The sequence below is a fragment of the Capricornis sumatraensis genome, chromosome 4 (genome assembly GCF_032405125.1).
Source record: "Capricornis sumatraensis isolate serow.1 chromosome 4, serow.2, whole genome shotgun sequence".
Classification (NCBI taxonomy): domain Eukaryota; kingdom Metazoa; phylum Chordata; class Mammalia; order Artiodactyla; family Bovidae; genus Capricornis; species Capricornis sumatraensis.
The window spans coordinates 106,639,298-106,660,466 of record NC_091072.1 but is presented as its reverse complement, the minus strand read 5'-3'; positions in this window follow the sequence as shown (position 1 = coordinate 106,660,466).

The following is a 21,169-nucleotide window of genomic DNA, read 5'->3' as shown; positions in this document are numbered from 1 at the left end:
GTGACGTAGCACGCAAGCACGCACATGATAGCATTAAATAAATTATTTTTAACAAGTGGGAGTTCAAGGGTGAACTAGAGTGAAAGTGACTGGCTGCAGATTTTTAATGTCTAATAAATTTAGAAAATCTTCTTTAGCTTTATTTAAACAAAGACCTACTTTAATTAAGAAGAATTTAGTAGAGGTCAAACCTCTGCTAGAATTCTGGCTCTCGCATTTCCCTAGCTATTGCTAAACTAACTTTGGGAATTTACTTAATCTCTGTGCACCTGTCTGTTAAATGGTAGAAACAGAGCTGGCCTCATGGGCCCGTTACCTGTACAGTTATACATGACCTATGCTTGGTTTAATTTCTGTTGTCACCGTTTTGAAACTCTTAATGAACAAGAGACCCTGTGTTTTTCATTTTGCACTGGATCCTGCAGATTATGTAACTGGTCTTGGACAGGAGTCATACCTTTCTTGCAGAGTTTGTGAAAACTCAGTGAGATAGTATCTTTTTTTTCTTCCATTTTTGTCTGATTAAATGGACTTGAAAAATTAAGCTAAGTCATGTATACTAATGGTAGCAATATTGACTAAAATTCCATTCCTATATAAGCATGCAAGATTTTTATAGAAAATTAGCATTACAATATTAGAAAATTATTCACTACTAGCATCCTAAGAAAAAAACTGGACAAACCTTTCAAAAGTAGATATCAGGGGCTTCATTCTTGTCAATTTCCCATCCTTTGACTAGAGTTCAGTAATAATTTTGGTGAGATCAATATTTAGTGTTCACATTTTTATGACTATTACTTATAGTAAGCGATGGTAAATGGTATATTTCCAATATTGAATAATTTATTATCCTCCAAAGGTAATAATTGTCACTTTCAACATTTGTTTGGTTTTCTAATCACTCATCACTAGTTCAAAATCTGCTGTATTAGTTTGCTAGAGGCTATTATAACAAAGTACCTCAGACTGCATGGCTTAAGCAAAAGAAATGTCTGTTCTCATAGTTCTCAGTGAAACAGTTTGTAAAAGTGGAGGTTTTTAGCCAAGGAGCAGAGTTGGGATGAGTGGGGTGTTAGTGGATGAGAAGTTACTAAGAGATTAGGGTAATTCTTGCTAAATTGATGTAACAGGATTCCTGAAGAAGGAAGGATATCACTTGAGAGATGAGGAATTTGATTAGGTATTGAGGATAATCAGTTACCAAGTTTGGGAGATTCTAGCTAAACTGATTTGCAGAATTCTTGCTACACTTGGGCTCCTTATGATTATGCCCAAGTATGGGCTTAGTGGAAAAAGGGCTCAGAGTAGCGTAACTACAGTTTGGTCAAGGAGAGAGTCTTCGTCCGTGCCTTCCTGTAGTATACCAAGGCAGTCTGGCATTTTAATTTCATTTCATATAGGCCACCATTGGATTAAAATTTCAGCCAAACTGTTTAGAGACACTCTCAGCAGGTTGAGCTAAAACAGTGCACTGGGACACGGTCTTTACTGTACTCATATCAATTAACTTGGCTTGGTCTACCATTATATTCCTTCCCTTTTATTTTAGTTATTGCTACTTATCAAATTTCCTCAAAATCTAGGGACATAAAACAACAAACACTATCAGCTCATGTTTTCTGAGGGCCAGGAATCTGGATATGGCTTAACCATGTGGCCTGACTCAAGGACTGTCATGGGGTTGTAGGCAAGCTTTTGACTGGGACTGTGGTCTCTGAAGACTTGATCTGCTTCCAAGACCACAAACTTGACTGCTTCAGTTCCTCATCACAGGGGCCTCTCCATAGCACTACTCGTGACATGGCTGTCCAAGAGTGAGTAATTCAAAAAGGAAAGAGCAACAAAAGCTCCAGTGTCCTTTATGTCTAATCTCAGAAGCGACACAGCATCACTTCTGTATTTTATTGGTCATGCAGATGAAAATGATGTGGGAAGAGAGGTGGGGATCATTGGTTAACTACTTAGTTAACCTCTAGTAGTTAACTAGAAGTTAACTACTACACATCCAAACAGACATGCCTGGCCTCCATCCCCAGGCATGCTGCCCAGGCTTCTGTTAACATAAATCTTGTACTCTTTTTGTCTTACCTTCTAGGGTCTCCTGCATCAAGGTCTAGAAGGAGTGGGAGGTATTGCCAGTTGCTTTTGAGAAAGCCTAACACACTCTACAAGGCGACTACCTCAGGGAAGTCTATTACAATCTTTCTGAGGAAAGGAGCAACTAGGCTGCACAGGTAAGGGAAGAAGGGCTATTTCTACTAGCAAAGGAGGCTCAACAGGATTTAGAGATTCATGATCCCAGTGTCATCTGAATCTTCTTGTGTGTTCCCATTTACGCTACTAAAAACAAATAAAAAAAACACACCTTATTTTAACACGAGGCTCGCAAGATTGGAAATTCAGTTGCATTGTAATTCAGGATTAGATTTCAGGTTTGGTTTGGTTTTTTCAGAGATTATGGGCTTCCCCTTGTGGCTCAGCTGGTAAGGAATCCGCCTGCAATGCGGGAGACCTGGGTTCAACCCCAGGGTTGGGAAGATCCCCTGGAGAAGGGAATGGATACCCACTCCAGTATTCTGGCCTGGAGAATTGCATGGACTCTATAGTCCATGGGTTTGAAAAGAGTTGGACACAACTGAGCGACTTTCACACTTAGAAGTGCATATAGGAAGGCAGTCATATATGTTTTCTGGTCCTTTTTCTCATCTTAAACTGAGTTTAAAACCCTAAGTTCATCATTTCCTTTCCCCTAGTTATCCAACATAATTAGGAAAAGAAACAACCCCACTGTAGTCCTTATTTTCACTTAAATATTCTCTGGAATCATCTACTTGGTCACCCAAAGTTTTGCCTTATTTAGCCAATGGCTAATGATGTCCACAGATCATAAGTTTGTTTTTTTTTTTTTTTTGCTAATGCATGCCATGAACAACCATGTCACAATTATGACAACTGGTTACCAATGCCTTTAAATTCAATAAGACCAGATAACTCAGAACAAATTCAGAGAAACCCATTCTTTTCTTTTTTTGGCTGTGCTATGGGGCTTGTGAGATCTTAGTTCCCCAACCAAAAATTGAACCCAGGACCAGGGCAGTGAAAGTGATGAGTCCTAACCACTGGACCACCAGAGAATTCCCAAGAAACCCATTTAAGGTTTGATTCTCCTGGAATTGCTTCCAATCCTACTGTCTATATCAGAGTTTGATCAGAGAAGCATAGGCACTGAGTCATATGGAATACAAGATTTATTTGGTGGATTCGACCTTATGAAATTATGGGAGCTGGAGAAGAATTTGCCTCTATGTCTGAGGTTGGATCTGAAATTACTGTTAATTGGTAGGACTTACAGCCAGACAGGAAAGCTGGACGTGAAGTGTGAGTGAGCAGGGACAAACTAGAACCCACAAAGTCAAACGAGACCGTAGTCTGTCTCATCACCGACAGTGCGGGTTCCTACAGGAGCCGTGGTGTGGGTATTCATGGGAGCCATGGCGCAAGTGCTTATGGGAGCACAGTGCTGCTATGCATCTGGCCCAGGGCTCAGGAGAAACCAGGGAGGGCCAGGAGTTCTGCGATGGAGCGCCATACCTGGCTTCCGCCCCAATCTAAGGCGAGCCAGCTAATCAGCAGCAATGAGCACACGCGGCCACAGCACCTCGTGTCTTGCACTGACCTTCAGAGTGTGATGACTGCTGCTTCCCTTCTGCCTTTGGAATCTTGCACAAATCTCCCTTGTGACCAGTCCTAACTCAGGCTCATATGGGGAGATAAACAGTTAAACTTTGAGATACTAGAGAGAGAGAAAGTTCAAGGAAAACTTTGCCACATTTGAGAAATTTAGATTTAAAAGTCGTTTGCTTTTATAGATTTGATGATCTTCTCTGTCATGGGGAATCACCAGAAAGGCCTTAAATAATTCCTAGCACAGTCATGTAATAAAAAGATATAAAAAATTATGCAAGGAAGACAAAAGTCCATTTTCATATCCACCCTGAGGAAAAAAGGATGACATTCACTTATTTATTGTTTTCTTAATTAGAAATCTTGTTTTTTGGTAGGTTTTACTTTTTCATATTTTTGTGTGACTTCATAAACAGTAGAGAGAAGTTTGTCTCTACATATCTGAAATAAGTTAAAGTAGGCTTTACTTTTGAGGCTGTAATTTCCATTCTGGAAAGTTTTAAAATCCCTTCTTTGAAACAGCATCCTTGGTTGAGCCTAAATTACCTTGGCTGTAAAACTAGCTGTGAGCACTACCATAGTGCACCCCAAGAAAGCAGACCTAGCTCTGAAGACTAGGCTTAGACTCTTAAAAAAATTTTTTTTTTAATTTATTTCATTTTTTCAGCTATGCTGGGTCTTTGTTGCTGCAAAGGCTTTTCTCTAGTTGTGGAGAGCAGTGGCTACTCTCTAGTTGTGATGCACAGTCTTCTCATTGTGGTGGCTTCTCTTGTTACAAAGCATGGGCTTTAGGGTGTGCAGGTTTCCATAGCTGCAACATGTGGACTCAGTAGTTGCAGCTCTCCAGCTCTGGAGCACAGACTCAATAGCTGTGGTGCATGGGGTTAGCTGCTCGGTGGCATGTGGGAAATCTTCCTGGACCAGGGATCCAATCTGTGTTTCCTGCATTGGCAGGTGGATTCTTTACTACTGAGCCACCAGGAAAGTGGCCCCCACCCCCCGCCCCTGCCCCTCGCTGGCCAGGCTTAGACTCTTGAAGTCACCCATGTTTGTGTGTGCAGCTGAACACAGTGAAAGTTACAGCTGTATATTCAGAGACGTTTTATTTTATAGGAAATAATAGGCAGGTGAATCCTGTTACCCAGTCTTTATCACTTGTAATCTTGAAATTTCCTTTTTTCTGCAATTAAAAGCATAAAATATGCTTTGGTCCAGAGAGGAGAGGCATACCTAGATAAGGCAGAACCTAAAACAGTCCACATGGAAGGTGCACACCCACGTGGCACTCTAATCACTCAGTGGCTACCGTTCATCACCTGGACAGATTTTATGAGGCTTGGTTATTACAAATTCAGTTCAGTTCAGTTCAGTCACTCAATTGTGTCTGACTCTTTGCGACCCCATGAACTGCAGCACGCCAGCCTTCCCTGTCCATCTCCAACTCCTGGAACTTGCTCAAACTCATACCCATTGAGTCAGTGATGCTGTCCAACCATCTCATAACCTGTTGTTCCCTTCTCCTCCGGCCTTCAATCTTGCCCAGCATCAGGGTCTTTTCTAAGTTGTCAGTTCTTTGCATCAGGTGGCCAAAGTATTGGAATTTCAGCTTCAGCATTAGTCCTTCCAATGAATATTCAAGACTGATTTCCTTTAGGATGGACTGGTTGGACCTCTTTGCTGTTCAAGGGACTCTCAAGAGTCTTCTCCAACACCACAGTTCAAAAGCATCAATTCTTCAGCGCTCAGCTTTCTTTATAGTCCAACTCTCACATCCATACATGACTACTGGAAAAACCATTGATTTGACTAGGCAGACTTTTGTTGACAAAGTAATGTGTCTGGTTTTTAATATGCTATCTAGGTTGGTCATATCACAAATTTGTTTCCCAAATCTGGTTTCTCATCAAAGCACCTGGGGAGCTTTTAAAATACAGATGTTCTCAGATCTCAAAAGATTCTACTTTAATAAGTCTGATGAAGAGTCCTGCTGCTGCTGCTGCTGCTGCTGCTGCTAAGTCGCTTCAGTCATGTCCAACTCTGTGAGACCCCATAGACAGCAGCCCACCAGGGTCTTCTGTCCCTGGGATTCTCCAGGCAAGAACACTGGAGTGGGTTGCCATTTCCTTCTCCAATGCATGAAAGTGAAAAGTGAAAGTGAATTTGCTCAGTCATGTCTGACTCTTCATGACCCCATGGACTGCAGCCTACCAGGCTCCTCAGTCCATGGGATTTTCCAGGCAAGAGTATTGGAGTGGGCTGCCATTGCCTTCTCTGGATGAAGAGTCCTAAAAACTGCCATTTTAAATAAGATTCCAAGGTTATTCTTAAAATAGCCAGGTGTAGGGACTGCTGATCTAAGAAATTCAGAGAGAGGCTGGAGCCTTTGAAATGGGCCTGCCCCAGCAGTGACAGCATCTTGAATTATCTAGTTTGCCACGGTTGTAAAATGCTCAGTTACTGGAAAGGAATCTCTGCTGAGCTGGTCTGCTTCAGACTGACTGTTGACTTTGATCTTCCACATGGAAGAGCAAGGTGCAAGGCTGCAGTGCACACCATCAGTGCCCCATAAAAACTCAAGCACCTTAAGTAAGAGAAGTATAAAAAGAGACAGGAGAATATCAGCTGCTTAAATACAGACAGCCACGTGCTTGGTAACATACAGGAAATTTTAGAGAGAAATTTATATACCTGAAGAATAGCAAATGTGAAAAATAATGAGTATAAAATGAAGAGACTATGCAGTTCCCTGGAGGCCTACTGGTTGGGATTCCAGGGTTCCACTGCAATGGTCCAGGTTCAGTCCAGGGTCGAGGAACTGAGATCCTGCAAGCCAAAGAAAAAAGAAGGAACTAAGCCTTACTAAAAGGAATAGAAATAGTTTTGTTTATCCTTAGATGGTACAGACTATATCTAACACCTAAATTTAAATGTAGTTTTATCACAGTTCAAGTCTCACGCCACTTGGGATGTTTTTCCTGTAGCAACTAAGAGGCCTACTCACAAAAAAGATAAAGTACGTGCTCAGTTGCTCAGTCATGTCTGACTTTTTGCGACCCCATGGACTGTAGCCCGCCAGGTTCCTCTGTCCATGGGATTTTCCAGGCAAGAATACTGGAGTGGGTTGCCATGCCCTCTTCCAGAGGATCTTCCTGACCCAGAGATAGAACCCACATCTTCTGCATCTCCTGCATTGGCAGGCAGATTACCTTACCACTGAGCCACTTGGGAAGCCCAAACAATAAAGAAAAGCCATCAAAATCAGGATATGACCAGTGATATAATACTACTGTCCAATCTATAGGTCCTACCTAAATTTTCCAATACTGTCATTTATAGCAAAATAATAATAATAATAATAATAAAAACTAACCAAGAATACCTTTTATTCTAGTCCACTATCCAGTCTAGGTGCATGCTGCATTTAATTTTCATGTCACTTTAAGTTTCTTCAATTTGGGACAGTTATAACTTTCTTTGTCATTCATGCCCTTGGCATTATAAGAGTACAAGACAGTTATTTTGAAAAATGTTGTTCAAACTGGGCTTCTCTGATATTTTCTCAGGACTGGATTTAGAGTATACATTTAGGGCAGGAGCATCATAGGAATGATTCCTTCTTCTTTTTGGAGTGTCATATCAGAAGGCACATTATGTTGATTTGTTGTGTTACTGATGAGTGAAACTTTGATCACTTGATCAAGTTGGCATTTGCCCAGTTTCTTTACTGTAAGGTTACTATTTTTGTCTGTAATTAATATGTAGTTTGTGGGGAGATACTTTGAGACTGGGCTTCCCTGGTATCTCGGTGGTATAGAATCCACCTGCTAATACAGGAGACCCAGGTTTGATCCCTGGATTGGGAAGATCTCCTGGAGGAGGGCATGGCTATTCACACTAGCATTCTTGCCTGGAGAATCCCATGGACAGAGGAGCTTGGTGGGCTATAGTCCATGGCATCACACAGAGTTGGACACCGATGCTGAAGCTGAAACTCCAATATTTTGGCCACCTCATGCGAAGAGTTGACTCATTGGAAAAGACCCTGATGCTGGGAGGGATTGTGGGCAGGAGGAGAAGGGAACGACAGAGGATGGGATGGCCGGATGGCATCACCGACTCGATGGACATGAGTTTGAGTGAACTCGGGATGGGCAGAGAGGCCTGGCGTGCTGCGATTCATGGGGTCGCAAAGAGTCGGACATGACTGAGCAACTGAACTGAACTGAACTGAACTGAAGCAACTTAGCACAGTACAGCATTTGAGACTACCTAAGTATTCTGTTCTACAACAAACTTTCAACTACTAATTTTCACATTTGTCAGTGATTATTGCTTGAATCAATTACTATTGTGATAATTGCCAAATAGTGATTTTCTAACTCTATCAGTCCTACATTTATTCTACTACTAGGAAGTGCTTTCCTTTCCCTCTTATTTAGTTCATTTATTTGTATCAGTATGGACTAATGGATCCCCATGTTATTCAACAAATTATAATCCAATACCAACATTATTTCTTTTAATGCTTCTCTTGTCCCAGATTTGACCACTGGGAACCCCTTTAAGCTGACCTTACATTTTTTTCTACAAGTCCCCATCATTTTTTGAGGACTTTGTTACATTCTGGTGCAGCAAGAGATTCCAGGCTCACCTTATACTTTTTCTACCCCAGCCCTGGAATCAGCCATTTCTCCTAAGAGCTTTGGTTCTGTTTACGAGAATAACAGAAACAAAAATCTGGGAGCAAAATATGGTTAATGTTCTGAGGTGTTTTCTCAGTGTATATACATACATACATACATACATACGCATTTCTATCAATCCATCCATCATTGATTATACCTTCTATTTTTAAAATTTTAAATAATTTATTTTTTTCTGTGCTTGGTCTTCATTGCTGTGCACGAGCTACTCTCTGGTTGCCTTGCTCAGGCTTCTTATTGTGGCTTGTCTTGTGGAGCACGTATTCTAGGCCATGTGGCTCTGTAGTTGTAGCATGTGGGCACCAGAGCACGGGCTCGGTTGCTCCAAGGCATGTGGAATCTTCCTGGACCAAGGATGGACCTGTGTCCCCTGCACTGGCAAGGGGATTCTTAACCACTGGACTACCAGGGAAGTCTGATTATATCTTCTTCCTTTTTAACTGCTATTCTTTGCTTCAACAACTCATCTGGTTTATATATATAAAGTTATTTTTTCATGTACTTTTGACTGTCCTGGATCTTTGTTGCTGCTTGGGCTCTTCTCTCGCTGTGGTTAGCAGGGGGTACTCTCTAACTGCCGTATGCAGCCTTCTCATTGCAGTGGCTTCTCTTGCTGTGGACCAGGGGCTTGAGGGCATGGCGGCTTCAGCAGTTGTGGCTCCTGGGCTCTAGAGCACAGGCTCAGGAGCTGTGGTGCACAGGCTTAGTTGCTCCATGGCACGTGGGATCTTCCCGGATCAGGGATCGAACCCGTGTCTCCTGAGTTGGCAGGCAGACTCTTTACCACTGAGCCACCAGGGAAGTCCCTGATTATATGTTCTTTTAAAAACCATGAGTGCACACAAATACTTCCAAATCAGAATTCCCCAGAATTCATTCTAGCCTTTTTCTTTCCACATTTACGGTACCCTTATTTGGTTTTCATTACCTTCGATATAGTCTCTTACTTGCTTATCCCTTTCTTCTGGAACCAATTTCTCAATCCTGCCCACTGTCTCCCTGGCATAAACCTTACAGGCCCACTGGCCCTGATTACCTGAAATGAAGAAGAGAAACCAATAAATTAAAGACACAAACCAATGTTTTTTAAGGAAAAGAAAAATATAGGGAGAAGAGGAAGAGGAATGGAAAACAGCCTTGGCTATCATTATTAACAAATTAACTCCAAATTTGTATCAGTATAACTCAGTAAGAGTTTACTTCTTGCTTCTGTAATGCTTAATGCTGACTGAATGGTTCTCCAGGAAGTTCTCTTCCAAGTGGTGACTCATGGATCAAAGGTGCTTTAAACTTATGGCTATGCCATCTCAACACATGACGACTGCCGGTTTGGCCAAAGGACAGAGTTGCAACAAGGAAAAGGCACACCCTCTCTCAGCTGCCTCAGAATGAAAGGAAAACATCACTTCTGCTCATGTTCCTTGATGGAGAAATAATCTTATGACATCACCCAGATGTATAGGATTGAGAGAGGTAATAGCATATGGATATTCAAGGACTCATTGGGCATCCCTGGTGGCTCAGATGGTAAAGAATCTGCCTGCAATGTGGGAAACCCAGGTTCGATCCCTGGGTCAGGAAGATCCTCTGGAGAAGGGAGCAGCGACCCACGCCAGTATTCTTGCCTGGAGAATTCCATGGACGGGGGAGCCTGGCAGGCTACAGTCCATAGGATCTCAAAGAGTTGGACAGGACTGAATGACTAACACATCCAATGTAGACACATTTGCACAGATTCTATTTATATCTAGATAACAATGTAGCTTCCTGATGAATATTCTTGGAGAATAACAATGAGAAAAAAATGAATAAACTTATTATACATAGCCCTTGGATATATACTATTAAATACAGCAGTCATCTATAAAAATGATTTCAGTTTTGGATTAGTTATATGCTTTATTAACTTTTTTAAACAAAATTCACATTTTATTTAGGTTGAAGTAAGAAAGGCAATGCCAAAGAATGCTCAAACTACTGCACAATTGCACTCATCTCACACGCTAGCAAAGTAATGCTCAAAATTCTCCAAGCCAGGCTTCAGCAATACATGAACCTGAACTCCCAGATGTTCAAGCTGGTTTTAGAAAAGGCAGAGGAACTAGACATCAAATTGCCAACATCCGCTGGATCATGGAAAAAGCAAGACAGTTCCAGAAAAACATCTATTTCTGCTTTATTGACTGTGCCAAAGCCTTTGACTGTGTGGGTCACAATAAACTGTGGAAAATTCTGAAAGAGATGGGAATATCAGACCACCTAACCTGCCTCTTGAGAAACCTATATGCAGGTTAGGAAGCAACAGTTAGAACTGGACATGGAACAACAGACTGTTTCCAAATAGGAAAAGGAGTACGTCAAGGCTGTATATTGTCACCCTGCTTATTTAACGTCTATGCAGAGTACATCATGAGAAACGCTGGACTGGAAGAAACACAAGCTGGAATCAAGATTGCCGGGAGAAATATCAATAACCTCAGATATGCAGATGACACCACCCTTATGGCAGAAAGTGAAGAGGAACTAAAAAGCCTCTTGATGAAAGTGAAAGGGGAGAGTGAAAAAGTTGGCTTAAAACTCAACATTCACAAAACGAAGATCACGGCATCTGGTCCCATCACTTCATGGGAAATAGATGGGGAAACAGTGGAAACAGTGTTAGACTTTATTTTTTGGGGCTCCAAAATCACTGCAGTTGGTAGTTGCAGCCATGAAATTAAAAGACACTTACTCCTTGGAAGAAAAGTTATGACCAACCTAGATAGCATATTGAAAAGCAGCAAAGGTCTGTCTAGTCAAGGCTATGGTTTTCCTGTGGTCATGTATGGTTGTGAGAGTTGGACTGTGAAGAAGGCTGAGCACCGAAGAATTGATGCTTTTGAACTGTGGTGTTGGAGAAGACTCTGGAGAGTCCCCTGGACTGCAAGGAGATCCAACCTGTCCATTCTGAAGATCAGCCCTGGGATTTCTTTGGAAGGAATGATGCTAAAGCTGAAACTCCAGTACTTTGGCCACCTCATGCGAAGAGTTGACTCACTGGGAAAGACTTTTATGCTGGGAGGGATTGGGGGCAGGAGGAGAAGGGGACAACTGAGGATGAGATGGCTGGATGGCATCACTGACTCGATGGATGTGAGTCTGAGTGAACTCTGGGAGTTGGTGATGGACAGGGAGGCCTAGCGTGCTGCAATTCATGGGGTCGCGAAGAGTCGGACACGACTGAGCGACTGAACTGAACTGAAACTATGCAAAACTGATTTTCTTCACCAAAAATAACAGCAATATTCTCTATATTATTCCTAGATAAACCACAAAACACTTATTTTTGTTGATTTTCTAGGTTTTGCTTGTAAATCAAGATGAGGCAGTAGATATAGTCATGGAAAAAAGAAGAAAACAGACAGGTAAGTTGTTCGTACCCATGGCCTCTGAACTTGTCTTGACCATGAAACTGGTGTTTAACATATACCTGCCGAAAAGCTTATGAAGGTGTAGACACAACAAAGGAAGGTAAACAGCAGCAACCAGATGTGGAAGAACAATGGCAGGCTCTTCCATTCAAACTTTAACAATCATTTGTTCCTTTAACTTCATTTGGTAAAGACAAAATCTAAACTGAAATCCTTGTTTGGTGAGCTCACGTTTCTCTGATGGTCTGATTATTGGATTGTCTGATTCAAAGATATGTTTTCTAGCAGTTGGTAGTAATTAGCAGTTAGCAGGATCATGTCTCTATAATAGCTACTCTTAGTCCAAAGGCTAACATACTCTTTCCTGGTGGTCCTTGTGAGTATCTCGATTATTAGCAGTCCAAGTCGGAGAAACCCCAGTAAGATGGTAGGTGCTAGAGCAGCTATGAGGAGATACCCCACGTCCACGGGCAAAGGAGAAGCCCCAGTAAGACAACAGGAGGGGTGAATTCGTGTTTAGAATCAAACTCCATTCCTGCCAGAGATGCTTAGTGGCTCAAACAAACCTTGTGTGCACCAGGACCACAGCGACTTCACCATTATCTTCATTACCTCCACTGTAGTTTAGTGAAAGTGAAAGTGAAGTCGCTCAGTCGTGTCCGACTCTTTGCGACCTCATGGACTGTAGCCCACCAAGCTCCTCTGTCCATGGGATTCTCCAGGCAAGAATACTGGAGTGGGTTGCCATTTCCTTCTCCAGGGGATCTTCCCCACCCAGGGATCGAACCCAGGTCTCCCACGTTGCAGGTAGATGCTTTAACCTCTGCACCATCAGGGAAGCCCTTAAATACAAGAATCTAAGTACTAACATCAAAGATTTCAAGGGAGGAAAGGAAGCCAGGTTGAAAGAAGAAGGGGGAGGAGGCGGGAGAGGTGGGGCGAAAGGGGTGGCCTTACAGACGTCTCCTGCCAGCTACAGATACCCAGGCGTTATGGGACTTTTCCCTGGGTCTCCAGAGAAGGGAGGACTGGAACTCGGCCCTACCAGAAATCAGACCAGACCAGAACCAGAATTTGAGTTCTCTGCCAAGAGGAGGTGATCAGTCTCCAATCTTCAGCTCAGGCTGAGGGCCCTTTGACCAGATTCCTGCTTCCAGGACCGGGGGACTAGAAAAACAGGGAAGGATAGGAACAGTTAAGGAAACGAAAGAGAGAGGGGAGAGGAGAGAGGTCAACAAAGTCTTTTGTTCCTTACCAGTCGGGGCACTCTGGCCAGTTGTCCGCATCAGGAGGAGACCAGGGACAAAAGGGTCCCAGTTGCGGCCGCTGGGTCTGGTCCATTGGCAGGCAAGTTGGCCCCCAAGTATCCCAAGTGGTCAGGATGTCAGTCTCAGTGAAGAAGAGTCCCACCAGAGTTGCCATTTGTTGCAGGAAGAGGGACCCCTTCCAGGGCCCGAAACTGGGCTCTTGTCTAACACTCGGAAATGAATTGTCCGAGGAGACACATGTGCTGTCAAAGCAAGAGATTTTATTGGGAAAGGGCACCCGGGTGGAGAGCAGTAGGGTAAGGGTTTGGCCCCAGGTAAATAGCAGGGAGAGAACACAGCTCCACCCATCAACAGAAAATTGGATTAAAAAACTGTAGTAAAGGTGCAGCCTTGTGCTTCCTTCCTTAATTGTAACTATTTTTAAATTTTGAAATAATTTCAAATTTACAGCAAAGATGAAATAGTAAAAGGGTGTACTTCATCTAGAGTTACCAGTTTTTAACATTTTGCCACAATTGATTTAATAGATTCTTTTCTGTCCATCCATCCATCCATCTTTATAATTGGAACCATTTGGGAGTAAGCTGCAGACTTATACTTTTACCTAAATACTTGAGTGTATTTCTCAAGAAGCATTATTTTCTTACACAATTCCAGTAAGATGATCAAAATCAGGAAATTTAACTGTGATAATATAATCTACAATCCCCATTCAAAATCTACCAATTATCCCAATTATGTCCTTTAGTAATGGCTTTTTTTTTTTTTTTTTGGTCCACATCCAATCCAGGATGACACATTGCATTTAGGGGTCATGTCTCTTTAGTTCCCTTTACTCTGTAAGTTTCTCGGTCTTTCTTCATCTTTCATGACATGGACAATTTTAAAGAGAACAGTTCAGATATTTTGTAAGATTTCCCTCTTTGATGTTTCCTCATGATTAAAGTTGTGCATTTAGGGAAGGAAGTATAGCTGATTAACAATGTTGTGATAGTTACAGGTGAACAGCAAAGGACTCAGCCATATACATGCATGTATCCATTCTCCCTCAACTCCCCCAACTCCCATCCAGCCTCCCACATAACACTGAGCTGAGCTCCATGTACTGTACAGTAGGTCTTTGTTGGTTATCCATTTTGAATGTAGCAGTGTGTGCATGTTGATCCCTAACTATCCCTTCTCCTCATTTCCCCCCCACCCCCCAACCCCCCGGCAACCATAAGTTCATTCTCTAAGTCTATGAGTCTGTTTCTGTTTTGTAAATAACATTCTTTTGTATAATTTCTTTTTAGATTCTGTATATGAGATGTCATATGATATTTCTCCTTCTCTGTCTGACTTACTTCACTCATATGACAATCTCTAAGTCCACCCATGTTGCTGCAAATGACATTATTTCATTCTTTTTAATGGCTGAGTAATATTCCATTTTATTTATACACCACCTCTTCTTTATCCATTTCTCTGTCGATGGACATTTAGGTTGCTTTCATGTCTTGGCTGTTGTAAACACTGCTGAATGAACATTGGGATGCATGTATCCTTTTAGACCAATTTTTTCCTCTGAGTACATGCCCAGGAGTGGGACTGAAGGGTCACACAGTAGCTCTGGAACTTTCCAGGTGGTGCTAGTGGTAAAGGACACACCTACCAATGTGTTCTAGGAGAGGTAAGAGATGCAAGTTCAGTCCCCAGGTGAGGAAGATCCCCTTGAGAAGGAAATGGCAACCCACTTCAGTATTCTTGCTGGAGGATCTCATGGACAGATAAGCCTGGCAGGCTACAGTCCATGGGGTCTCAGAGTCGAACGTGACTGAAGTGGCTTAGTACGCACATACAGCAGCTCTACTTTTAGTTCTTTAAGGAACTCCATAGTGGCTGTACCAATTCGCATCCCCACCAACAGTGCAGGAAGGTTCCCTTCTCTTGAGAGGAGATACTTTTGAGACTGTGTCAATACCGTTTCTGAAATATCTCATACCGACTCATTTTCACATCCATTGATGATTCTTGCCTGAGTCAAAGACTACTACAATAGTTAAAAATGGTAATTTTTAAAGTTATTTTCCCTTCTACATTTTTTAGTTGACTATTCTACTCTAAGAATGAGATTCCCTTTTTTAAAAAAATTATTTCCTATTGATATAGACTCTGGATTCTGGGTTATAATACATTATGGTTATTTTGATGTTCAAATTATCCTAGTGAGAGCCCCTTTAGGATGACTTCTTGTTCTTTTAAAATGTCCCATCACTTTTTTGCACACATCCTTACTTTTCAAGATAAGATATTCTGGCTTTTTTTTTTTTCCCCACATTTTTCAATCTTTGAATCAGTAATTTCTCCATGAATCCCTGGTTCCTTGTACTGAGTAATAGTATTTAGGAACCTAGTCCTTTCTTAAGGAAGGGCTTACATTATTGAACCTAAAATGATTTGGACGGTCTTAATTGCAGAAGTGAATTAGGTCCCATTTGCTCCGGCTGAGAAAGCATTTACCTCCTTCACATTTCTGTAAGATCCTAAATTCTACAAGGATCTGTTTTGATTATCAGTGGGTTCTCAGCACATACAGTGCCAGAGATGCTTAAGAAAGTATTCCATAAACATTTGCTGAACGGTTTACATGCTGCCAAGAGAAATCTATTTGAGATATAGTTCCAGGTTTAAGTTCAAGGATCACTAATGTGCTTACATTTTTTTGCATTCATTTGTTATGGCCACTTATGCTACAGATTGGTAGCTTAAAATAGACTTACGTGTCCTTCTGTTTACCTTGATGTTTTGTATTATATTAGAAACCTTTAGGAGTCAACAGTTGAACCAAAATTTTTCAGTGTCCCTTTTTCAAGACTGTCCTGTCTTCATGATTTTCTAAATAACTAGGCCATGGTTTCCATAAATGTCATTTCTTTTTATGAAGACTGAGATGGTACTGTAAAGTCTGAGGTGTTAATTCACAATGAATAGTTGAGTATTTTATGCTTGTTTCCTCTGATAAAACTGAGGTCATAGTCAGTCAGGAAAAAGGAACAACACTAGTTATTTTAACAAAGCATTTGTTTACTATCGGATTTGGGTAAACAGGCACAAAGAAAACGAGTCGAACAAATAACTGCAGAAAGCAGTTACTGCCATCAATGCTGGAGGAGCTGATTTCAGACACAACAGCGGTGAGCAGTACCTGGAAGTGAGACCTTAGTTCCCTGACCAGACGTCTAATTGCTAGACCAGGGGCCAGCAGCTAGGGCTTAAAGCCCCAGTCCTTGCCTACCTTGACAAGAAAGAATTCTGACAAGGAGGCAGAAGGTAAAGAGAAAAGTAAAATGTTTATTGGAAAAGCAGTGGAGGAATTCCCTGGTGGTCCAGTGGCTAAGACTCTGTGCTCCCAGTGCAGGGGGCCTGGGCTTGATCCCTGGTCAGGGAACTCGATCCTGCATGCTGCAGCTAGTTCACACACCACAACTAAAGATCCTGTGTGCTGTAATGAAGACCTGGTGCAGCCAAACAAACAAAGATTTTAAAATGATATGTTTTTAAGAGAAAGTAAAGCAGAGTACATACAGGAAAACACATGGGCAAACTCAGTGAGAGTCTTGAGAATTGTGCCTTTGGGAAGTTAAAATATTTTATAAAGCAGTAGTATTCCTGTCTTTGTCTTCCCTCTGGCCAGTCGTCTTGTGTTTCACCCCCGTCAACCCACTCAGCTAATTTATCTCAGGACCTTCCCCTAGGTGTGCAAGTACCCCTCAGCCAAGATGGATTTCAATGCAAAGGCATGTGAAAAAAGCAAGACTTATTACGGCTTGGCATCCCCCGACCTTTAACCCCCAAGGAGGCTTTCTGTGCCTGTGTAGTCTCCCTTGCCCCAAGGAGGGAGAATGTGAAATCTCTTGATCCGTTTACTTAGATAAGGTTTAGCCCCTCTCTGTTCCTGCCACAACTGTTATCTTCAAGTGTCCTCAGGAGACAAAGCCTGGCTATTAACCCTGTTTCTGTTACTTTCATTTCAGAGAGCAAACAGGAGGCTGATTGTACCTGGAGACCACCTATCGCCTGTCTTAGGAAATGCAAACAGGAGGCTAGTTGTACATGTCTGACCTGAAGCCCATCTTTTTTCTCGTCCCAAGAAATGTAAACAGGAGGCCAGTAGCAAATGCCTAGCCTAGAGCCCATCTACCTCCTGCCTCAGAACAAATTAAAGAGGCTGGGGTTATTAGGATTTAAGAGTTGCAGGAAGGGGCTCTGTGGAACCAGAACCCAAACCTGTGAGAAGGTGCTTGCCTGGCTGCTGCTGGTATCTCCCACAGGGTCTCAGGGAGGCTAATTCTAGAAATGCTAGAAGCTGTTGACAGGAGTTAACTGGTGCTGCTGCTGGAGTAGGACATGGCAGCCCACTCCGGTATGCTTGCCTGAAAAATTCTATGGACCTATAGAAACCTGGTGGGTTACACTCCTTGGCTACAGGGTGCAGAGTCGAACAAAACTGAGCAGGCATGCGCGCTGTTGGAGTGACGGGAGTCAAGACGTGAAGGATTCCAACAGGAGCAACGGTGAGGTCCCTCCTCTTGATTCTAGCATCCCCTATTAGTGGAACCTAAAATATTTTTTGCTTGTCTCAATCCGAGGCATAGAGTTATAGAGGAGTGGGTTTGGAGCCAAGAGACAGTCAATTCTGTTAATTCAGTTCAGTTGCTCAGTCGTGTCTGACTCTTTGCGACCCTGTGAACCACAGCAGACCAGGCATCCCTGTCCATAACCAACTCCTGGAGTCTATCCAAACCATGTCCATCGAGTCAGTGATGCCATCCAACCATCTCATCCTCTGTTGTCCCCTTCTCCTCCTGCCCTCAATCTTCCCTAGCATCAGGGTCTTTTCAAATGAGTCAGCTCTTTGCACCAGCTGGCCAAGGATTGGAATTTTGGCTTCAACATCAGTCCTTCCAATGAACACCCAGGACTGATCTCCTTTAGGATGGACTGATTGGATTTCCTTGCAGTCCAAGGGACTCTCAAGAGTCTCCTTCAGCACCACAGTTCAAAAGCATCAATTCTTTGGCGCTCAACTTTCTTCACAGTCCAACTCTCACATCCATACATAACTACTGGAAAAACCACAGCCTTGACCAGATGGACCCTTGTTGGCAAAGTAATGTCTCTACTTTTTAATATGCTGTCTAGGTTGGTCATAACTTTCCTTCCAAGGACTAAGCGTCTTTTAATTTCATGGCTGCAATCACCATCTGCATTGATTTTGGAGCCCAGTAAAATAAAGTCAGCCATTGTTTCCACTGTTTCCCTATCTATTTGCCATGAAGTGATGGGACCGGATGCCATGATCTTCGTTTTCTGAATGTTGAGCTTTAAGCCAACTTTTTCATTCTCCTCTTTCACTTTTATCAAGAGGCTCTTTGTTCTTCTTCACTTTCTGCCATAAGGTGGTGTCATCTGCATATCTGAGGTTATTAATATTTCTCCTGGTGATCTTGATTTCAGCTTGTGCTTCCTCCAGCCCAGGGTTTCTCATGATGTACTCTGCATATAAGTTAAATAAGCAGGGTGACAATATACAGCCTTGACATACACCTTTTCCTATTTGGAACCAGTCTGTTGCTCCATGTCCAGTTCAAACTGTTGCTTCCTGACCTGCATATAGGTTTCTCAAGAGGCAGGTCAGGTGGTCTGGTATTCCCATCTCTTTCAGAATTTTCCACAGTTTATTGTGATCCACACAGTCAAAGGCTTTGGCACAGTCAATAAAGCAGAAATAGATGTTTTTGTGGAACTCTCTTGCTTTTTTGATGATCCAGCAGATGTTGGCAATTTGATGTCTGGTTCCTCTGCCTTTTCTAAAACCAGCTTGGACATCTGGAAGTTCACGGTTCATGTATTGCTGAAGCCTGGCTTGGAGAATTTTGAACATTACTTTACTAGCGTGTGAGATGAATGCAATTGTGCGGTAGTTTGAGCATTCTTTGGCATTGCCTTTCTTTTCCAGTCCTGTGGCCACTGCTGAGTTTTCCAAATTTTATGGCATATTAAGCGCAGCACTTTTACAGTGTCATCTTTCAGGATTTGAAATAGCTCAACCAGAATTCCATCACCTCCACTAGCTTTGTTTGTAGTGATGCCCACTTGACTTCACATTCCAGGATGTCTGGCTCTAGGTGAGTGATCACACCATTGTGATTATCTGGGTCATGAAGATCTTTTCTGTACAGTTCTTCTGTGTATTCTTGCCACCTCTTCTTAATATCTTCTGCTTCTGTTAGGTCCCTACCATTTCTGTCCTTTATTGAGCCCATCGTTGCATGAAAGGTTCCCTTGGTATCTCTAATTTTCTTGAAGAGATCTCTCTTGTTTTCCTCTATTTCTTTGCATTGATCGCTTAGGAAGGCTTTCTTATCTCTCCTTGCTATTCTTTGGAACTCTGCATTAAAATGGGTGTATCTTTCCTTTTCTCCTTTGCTTTTCGCTTACTTTCTTTTCACAGCTATTTGTAAGGCCTCCCCAGACAGCCATTTTGCTTTTTTGCATTTCTTTTACTTGGGGATGGTCTTGATTCCTGTCTCCTGTACAATGTCACGTACCTCCATCCATAGTTCATCAGGCACTATGTCAGATCTAGTCCCTTAAATATACTTCTCACTTCCACTGTACAGTCATAAGGGATTTGATTTAGGTCATACCTGAATGGTCTAGTGGTCTTCTCCACTTTCTTCAAGTCTGAATTTGGCAATAAGGAGTTCATGATCTGAGCCACAGTCAGCTCCTGGTCTTGTTTTCGCTGACTGTATAGAGCTTCTCCATCTTTGGCTGCAAAGAATATAATCAATCTGATTTCAGTGTCAACCATCTGGTGATGTCCATGTGTAGAGTCTTCTCTTGTGTTGCTGGAAGCGGGTGTTTGCTATGACCGGTGCGTTCTCTTGGCAGAACTCTATTAGCCTTTGCCCTGCTTCATTCTGTACTCCAAGGCCAAATTTGCCTGTTACTTTGGTAAAGAGCAATGATAGAAGCTCTGTTTGAAAGCACTGTAATATAGGGACTTCCCTGGTGGTCCATTGGTTAAGATTTTGCTTCCAATGCAGGGGGTGTGGGTTCGATCCCTGGTCAGGGAGCTAAGATGAATCCCACATGCCTTGTAGCCAAAAAACCAAAACATAAAACAAAGAAATATAACAAATTCAATAAAGACTTTACAAATGTTCCACATCAAAAAAGAAAAATCTTAAAAAAAAAGAAAGCAGTCTAATATTCTGATAAGTACAAACTCTAAAATACTATAGTCAGAACATTTAAAGGCCCATGTGATTGATTTGTTGCATATATAAATTCAGTTCTTTATGTTCAGCTTTTGTTAAAGTAGGCAGTGATTTCAAAAAATGTTAAAATATAGAGCTGTCTTATTGTGGAGATACATATAAATAAGCTGAATAACTCAGATTACAAATTTGAAGCAGAATTCTAATTCAGTCTCTGGTTTGAGAAATCATACAGTTAGTAAATGCAGTTTTGATTTTTTTCTTGACAGAAACCTAATAAACGTGTCAATCTGCTTTTTAAGGCACTGAAGGGTCAGAATATCAGAATACCTACCCCTGAAAATCAAGGGGTAGCTAGGAAATGGTTATATACAAATCAATTGACAGCCAAAAGGAGGGACAAATAGTAGATAATAAGGGGAAAAACAAGAATAAAACCACCACGAACTAAAAATATACAGCTGGCTCCAGCCCTGCGTAGAACTAAAGAACTTTACATGGTACCTGGTTATATATATCTTTGTTTATTAGACACACACACACACACACAGGACAAAAGGGGGTGTAGAGAAGAGCAAGAGAGTGAGACTCCCTTAGCTATCAAGACATATTGTCCTGACAATGTCCATCTGTTAAAAATCACAAATGCATGTAGCCTTTGTTTCAGTCACCTCACTTCTAGGAATTTTTGTCTCACTTGTAACACATGCAAAATAACGCACATACAAAACGATTCATTGGGGCATTACTTACAAGACAATGGTGTGGAAACAATGCACTAAATATACCAGTATGATTAAAAAAGAAATTATGGTGCAGACACACATGGAATACTT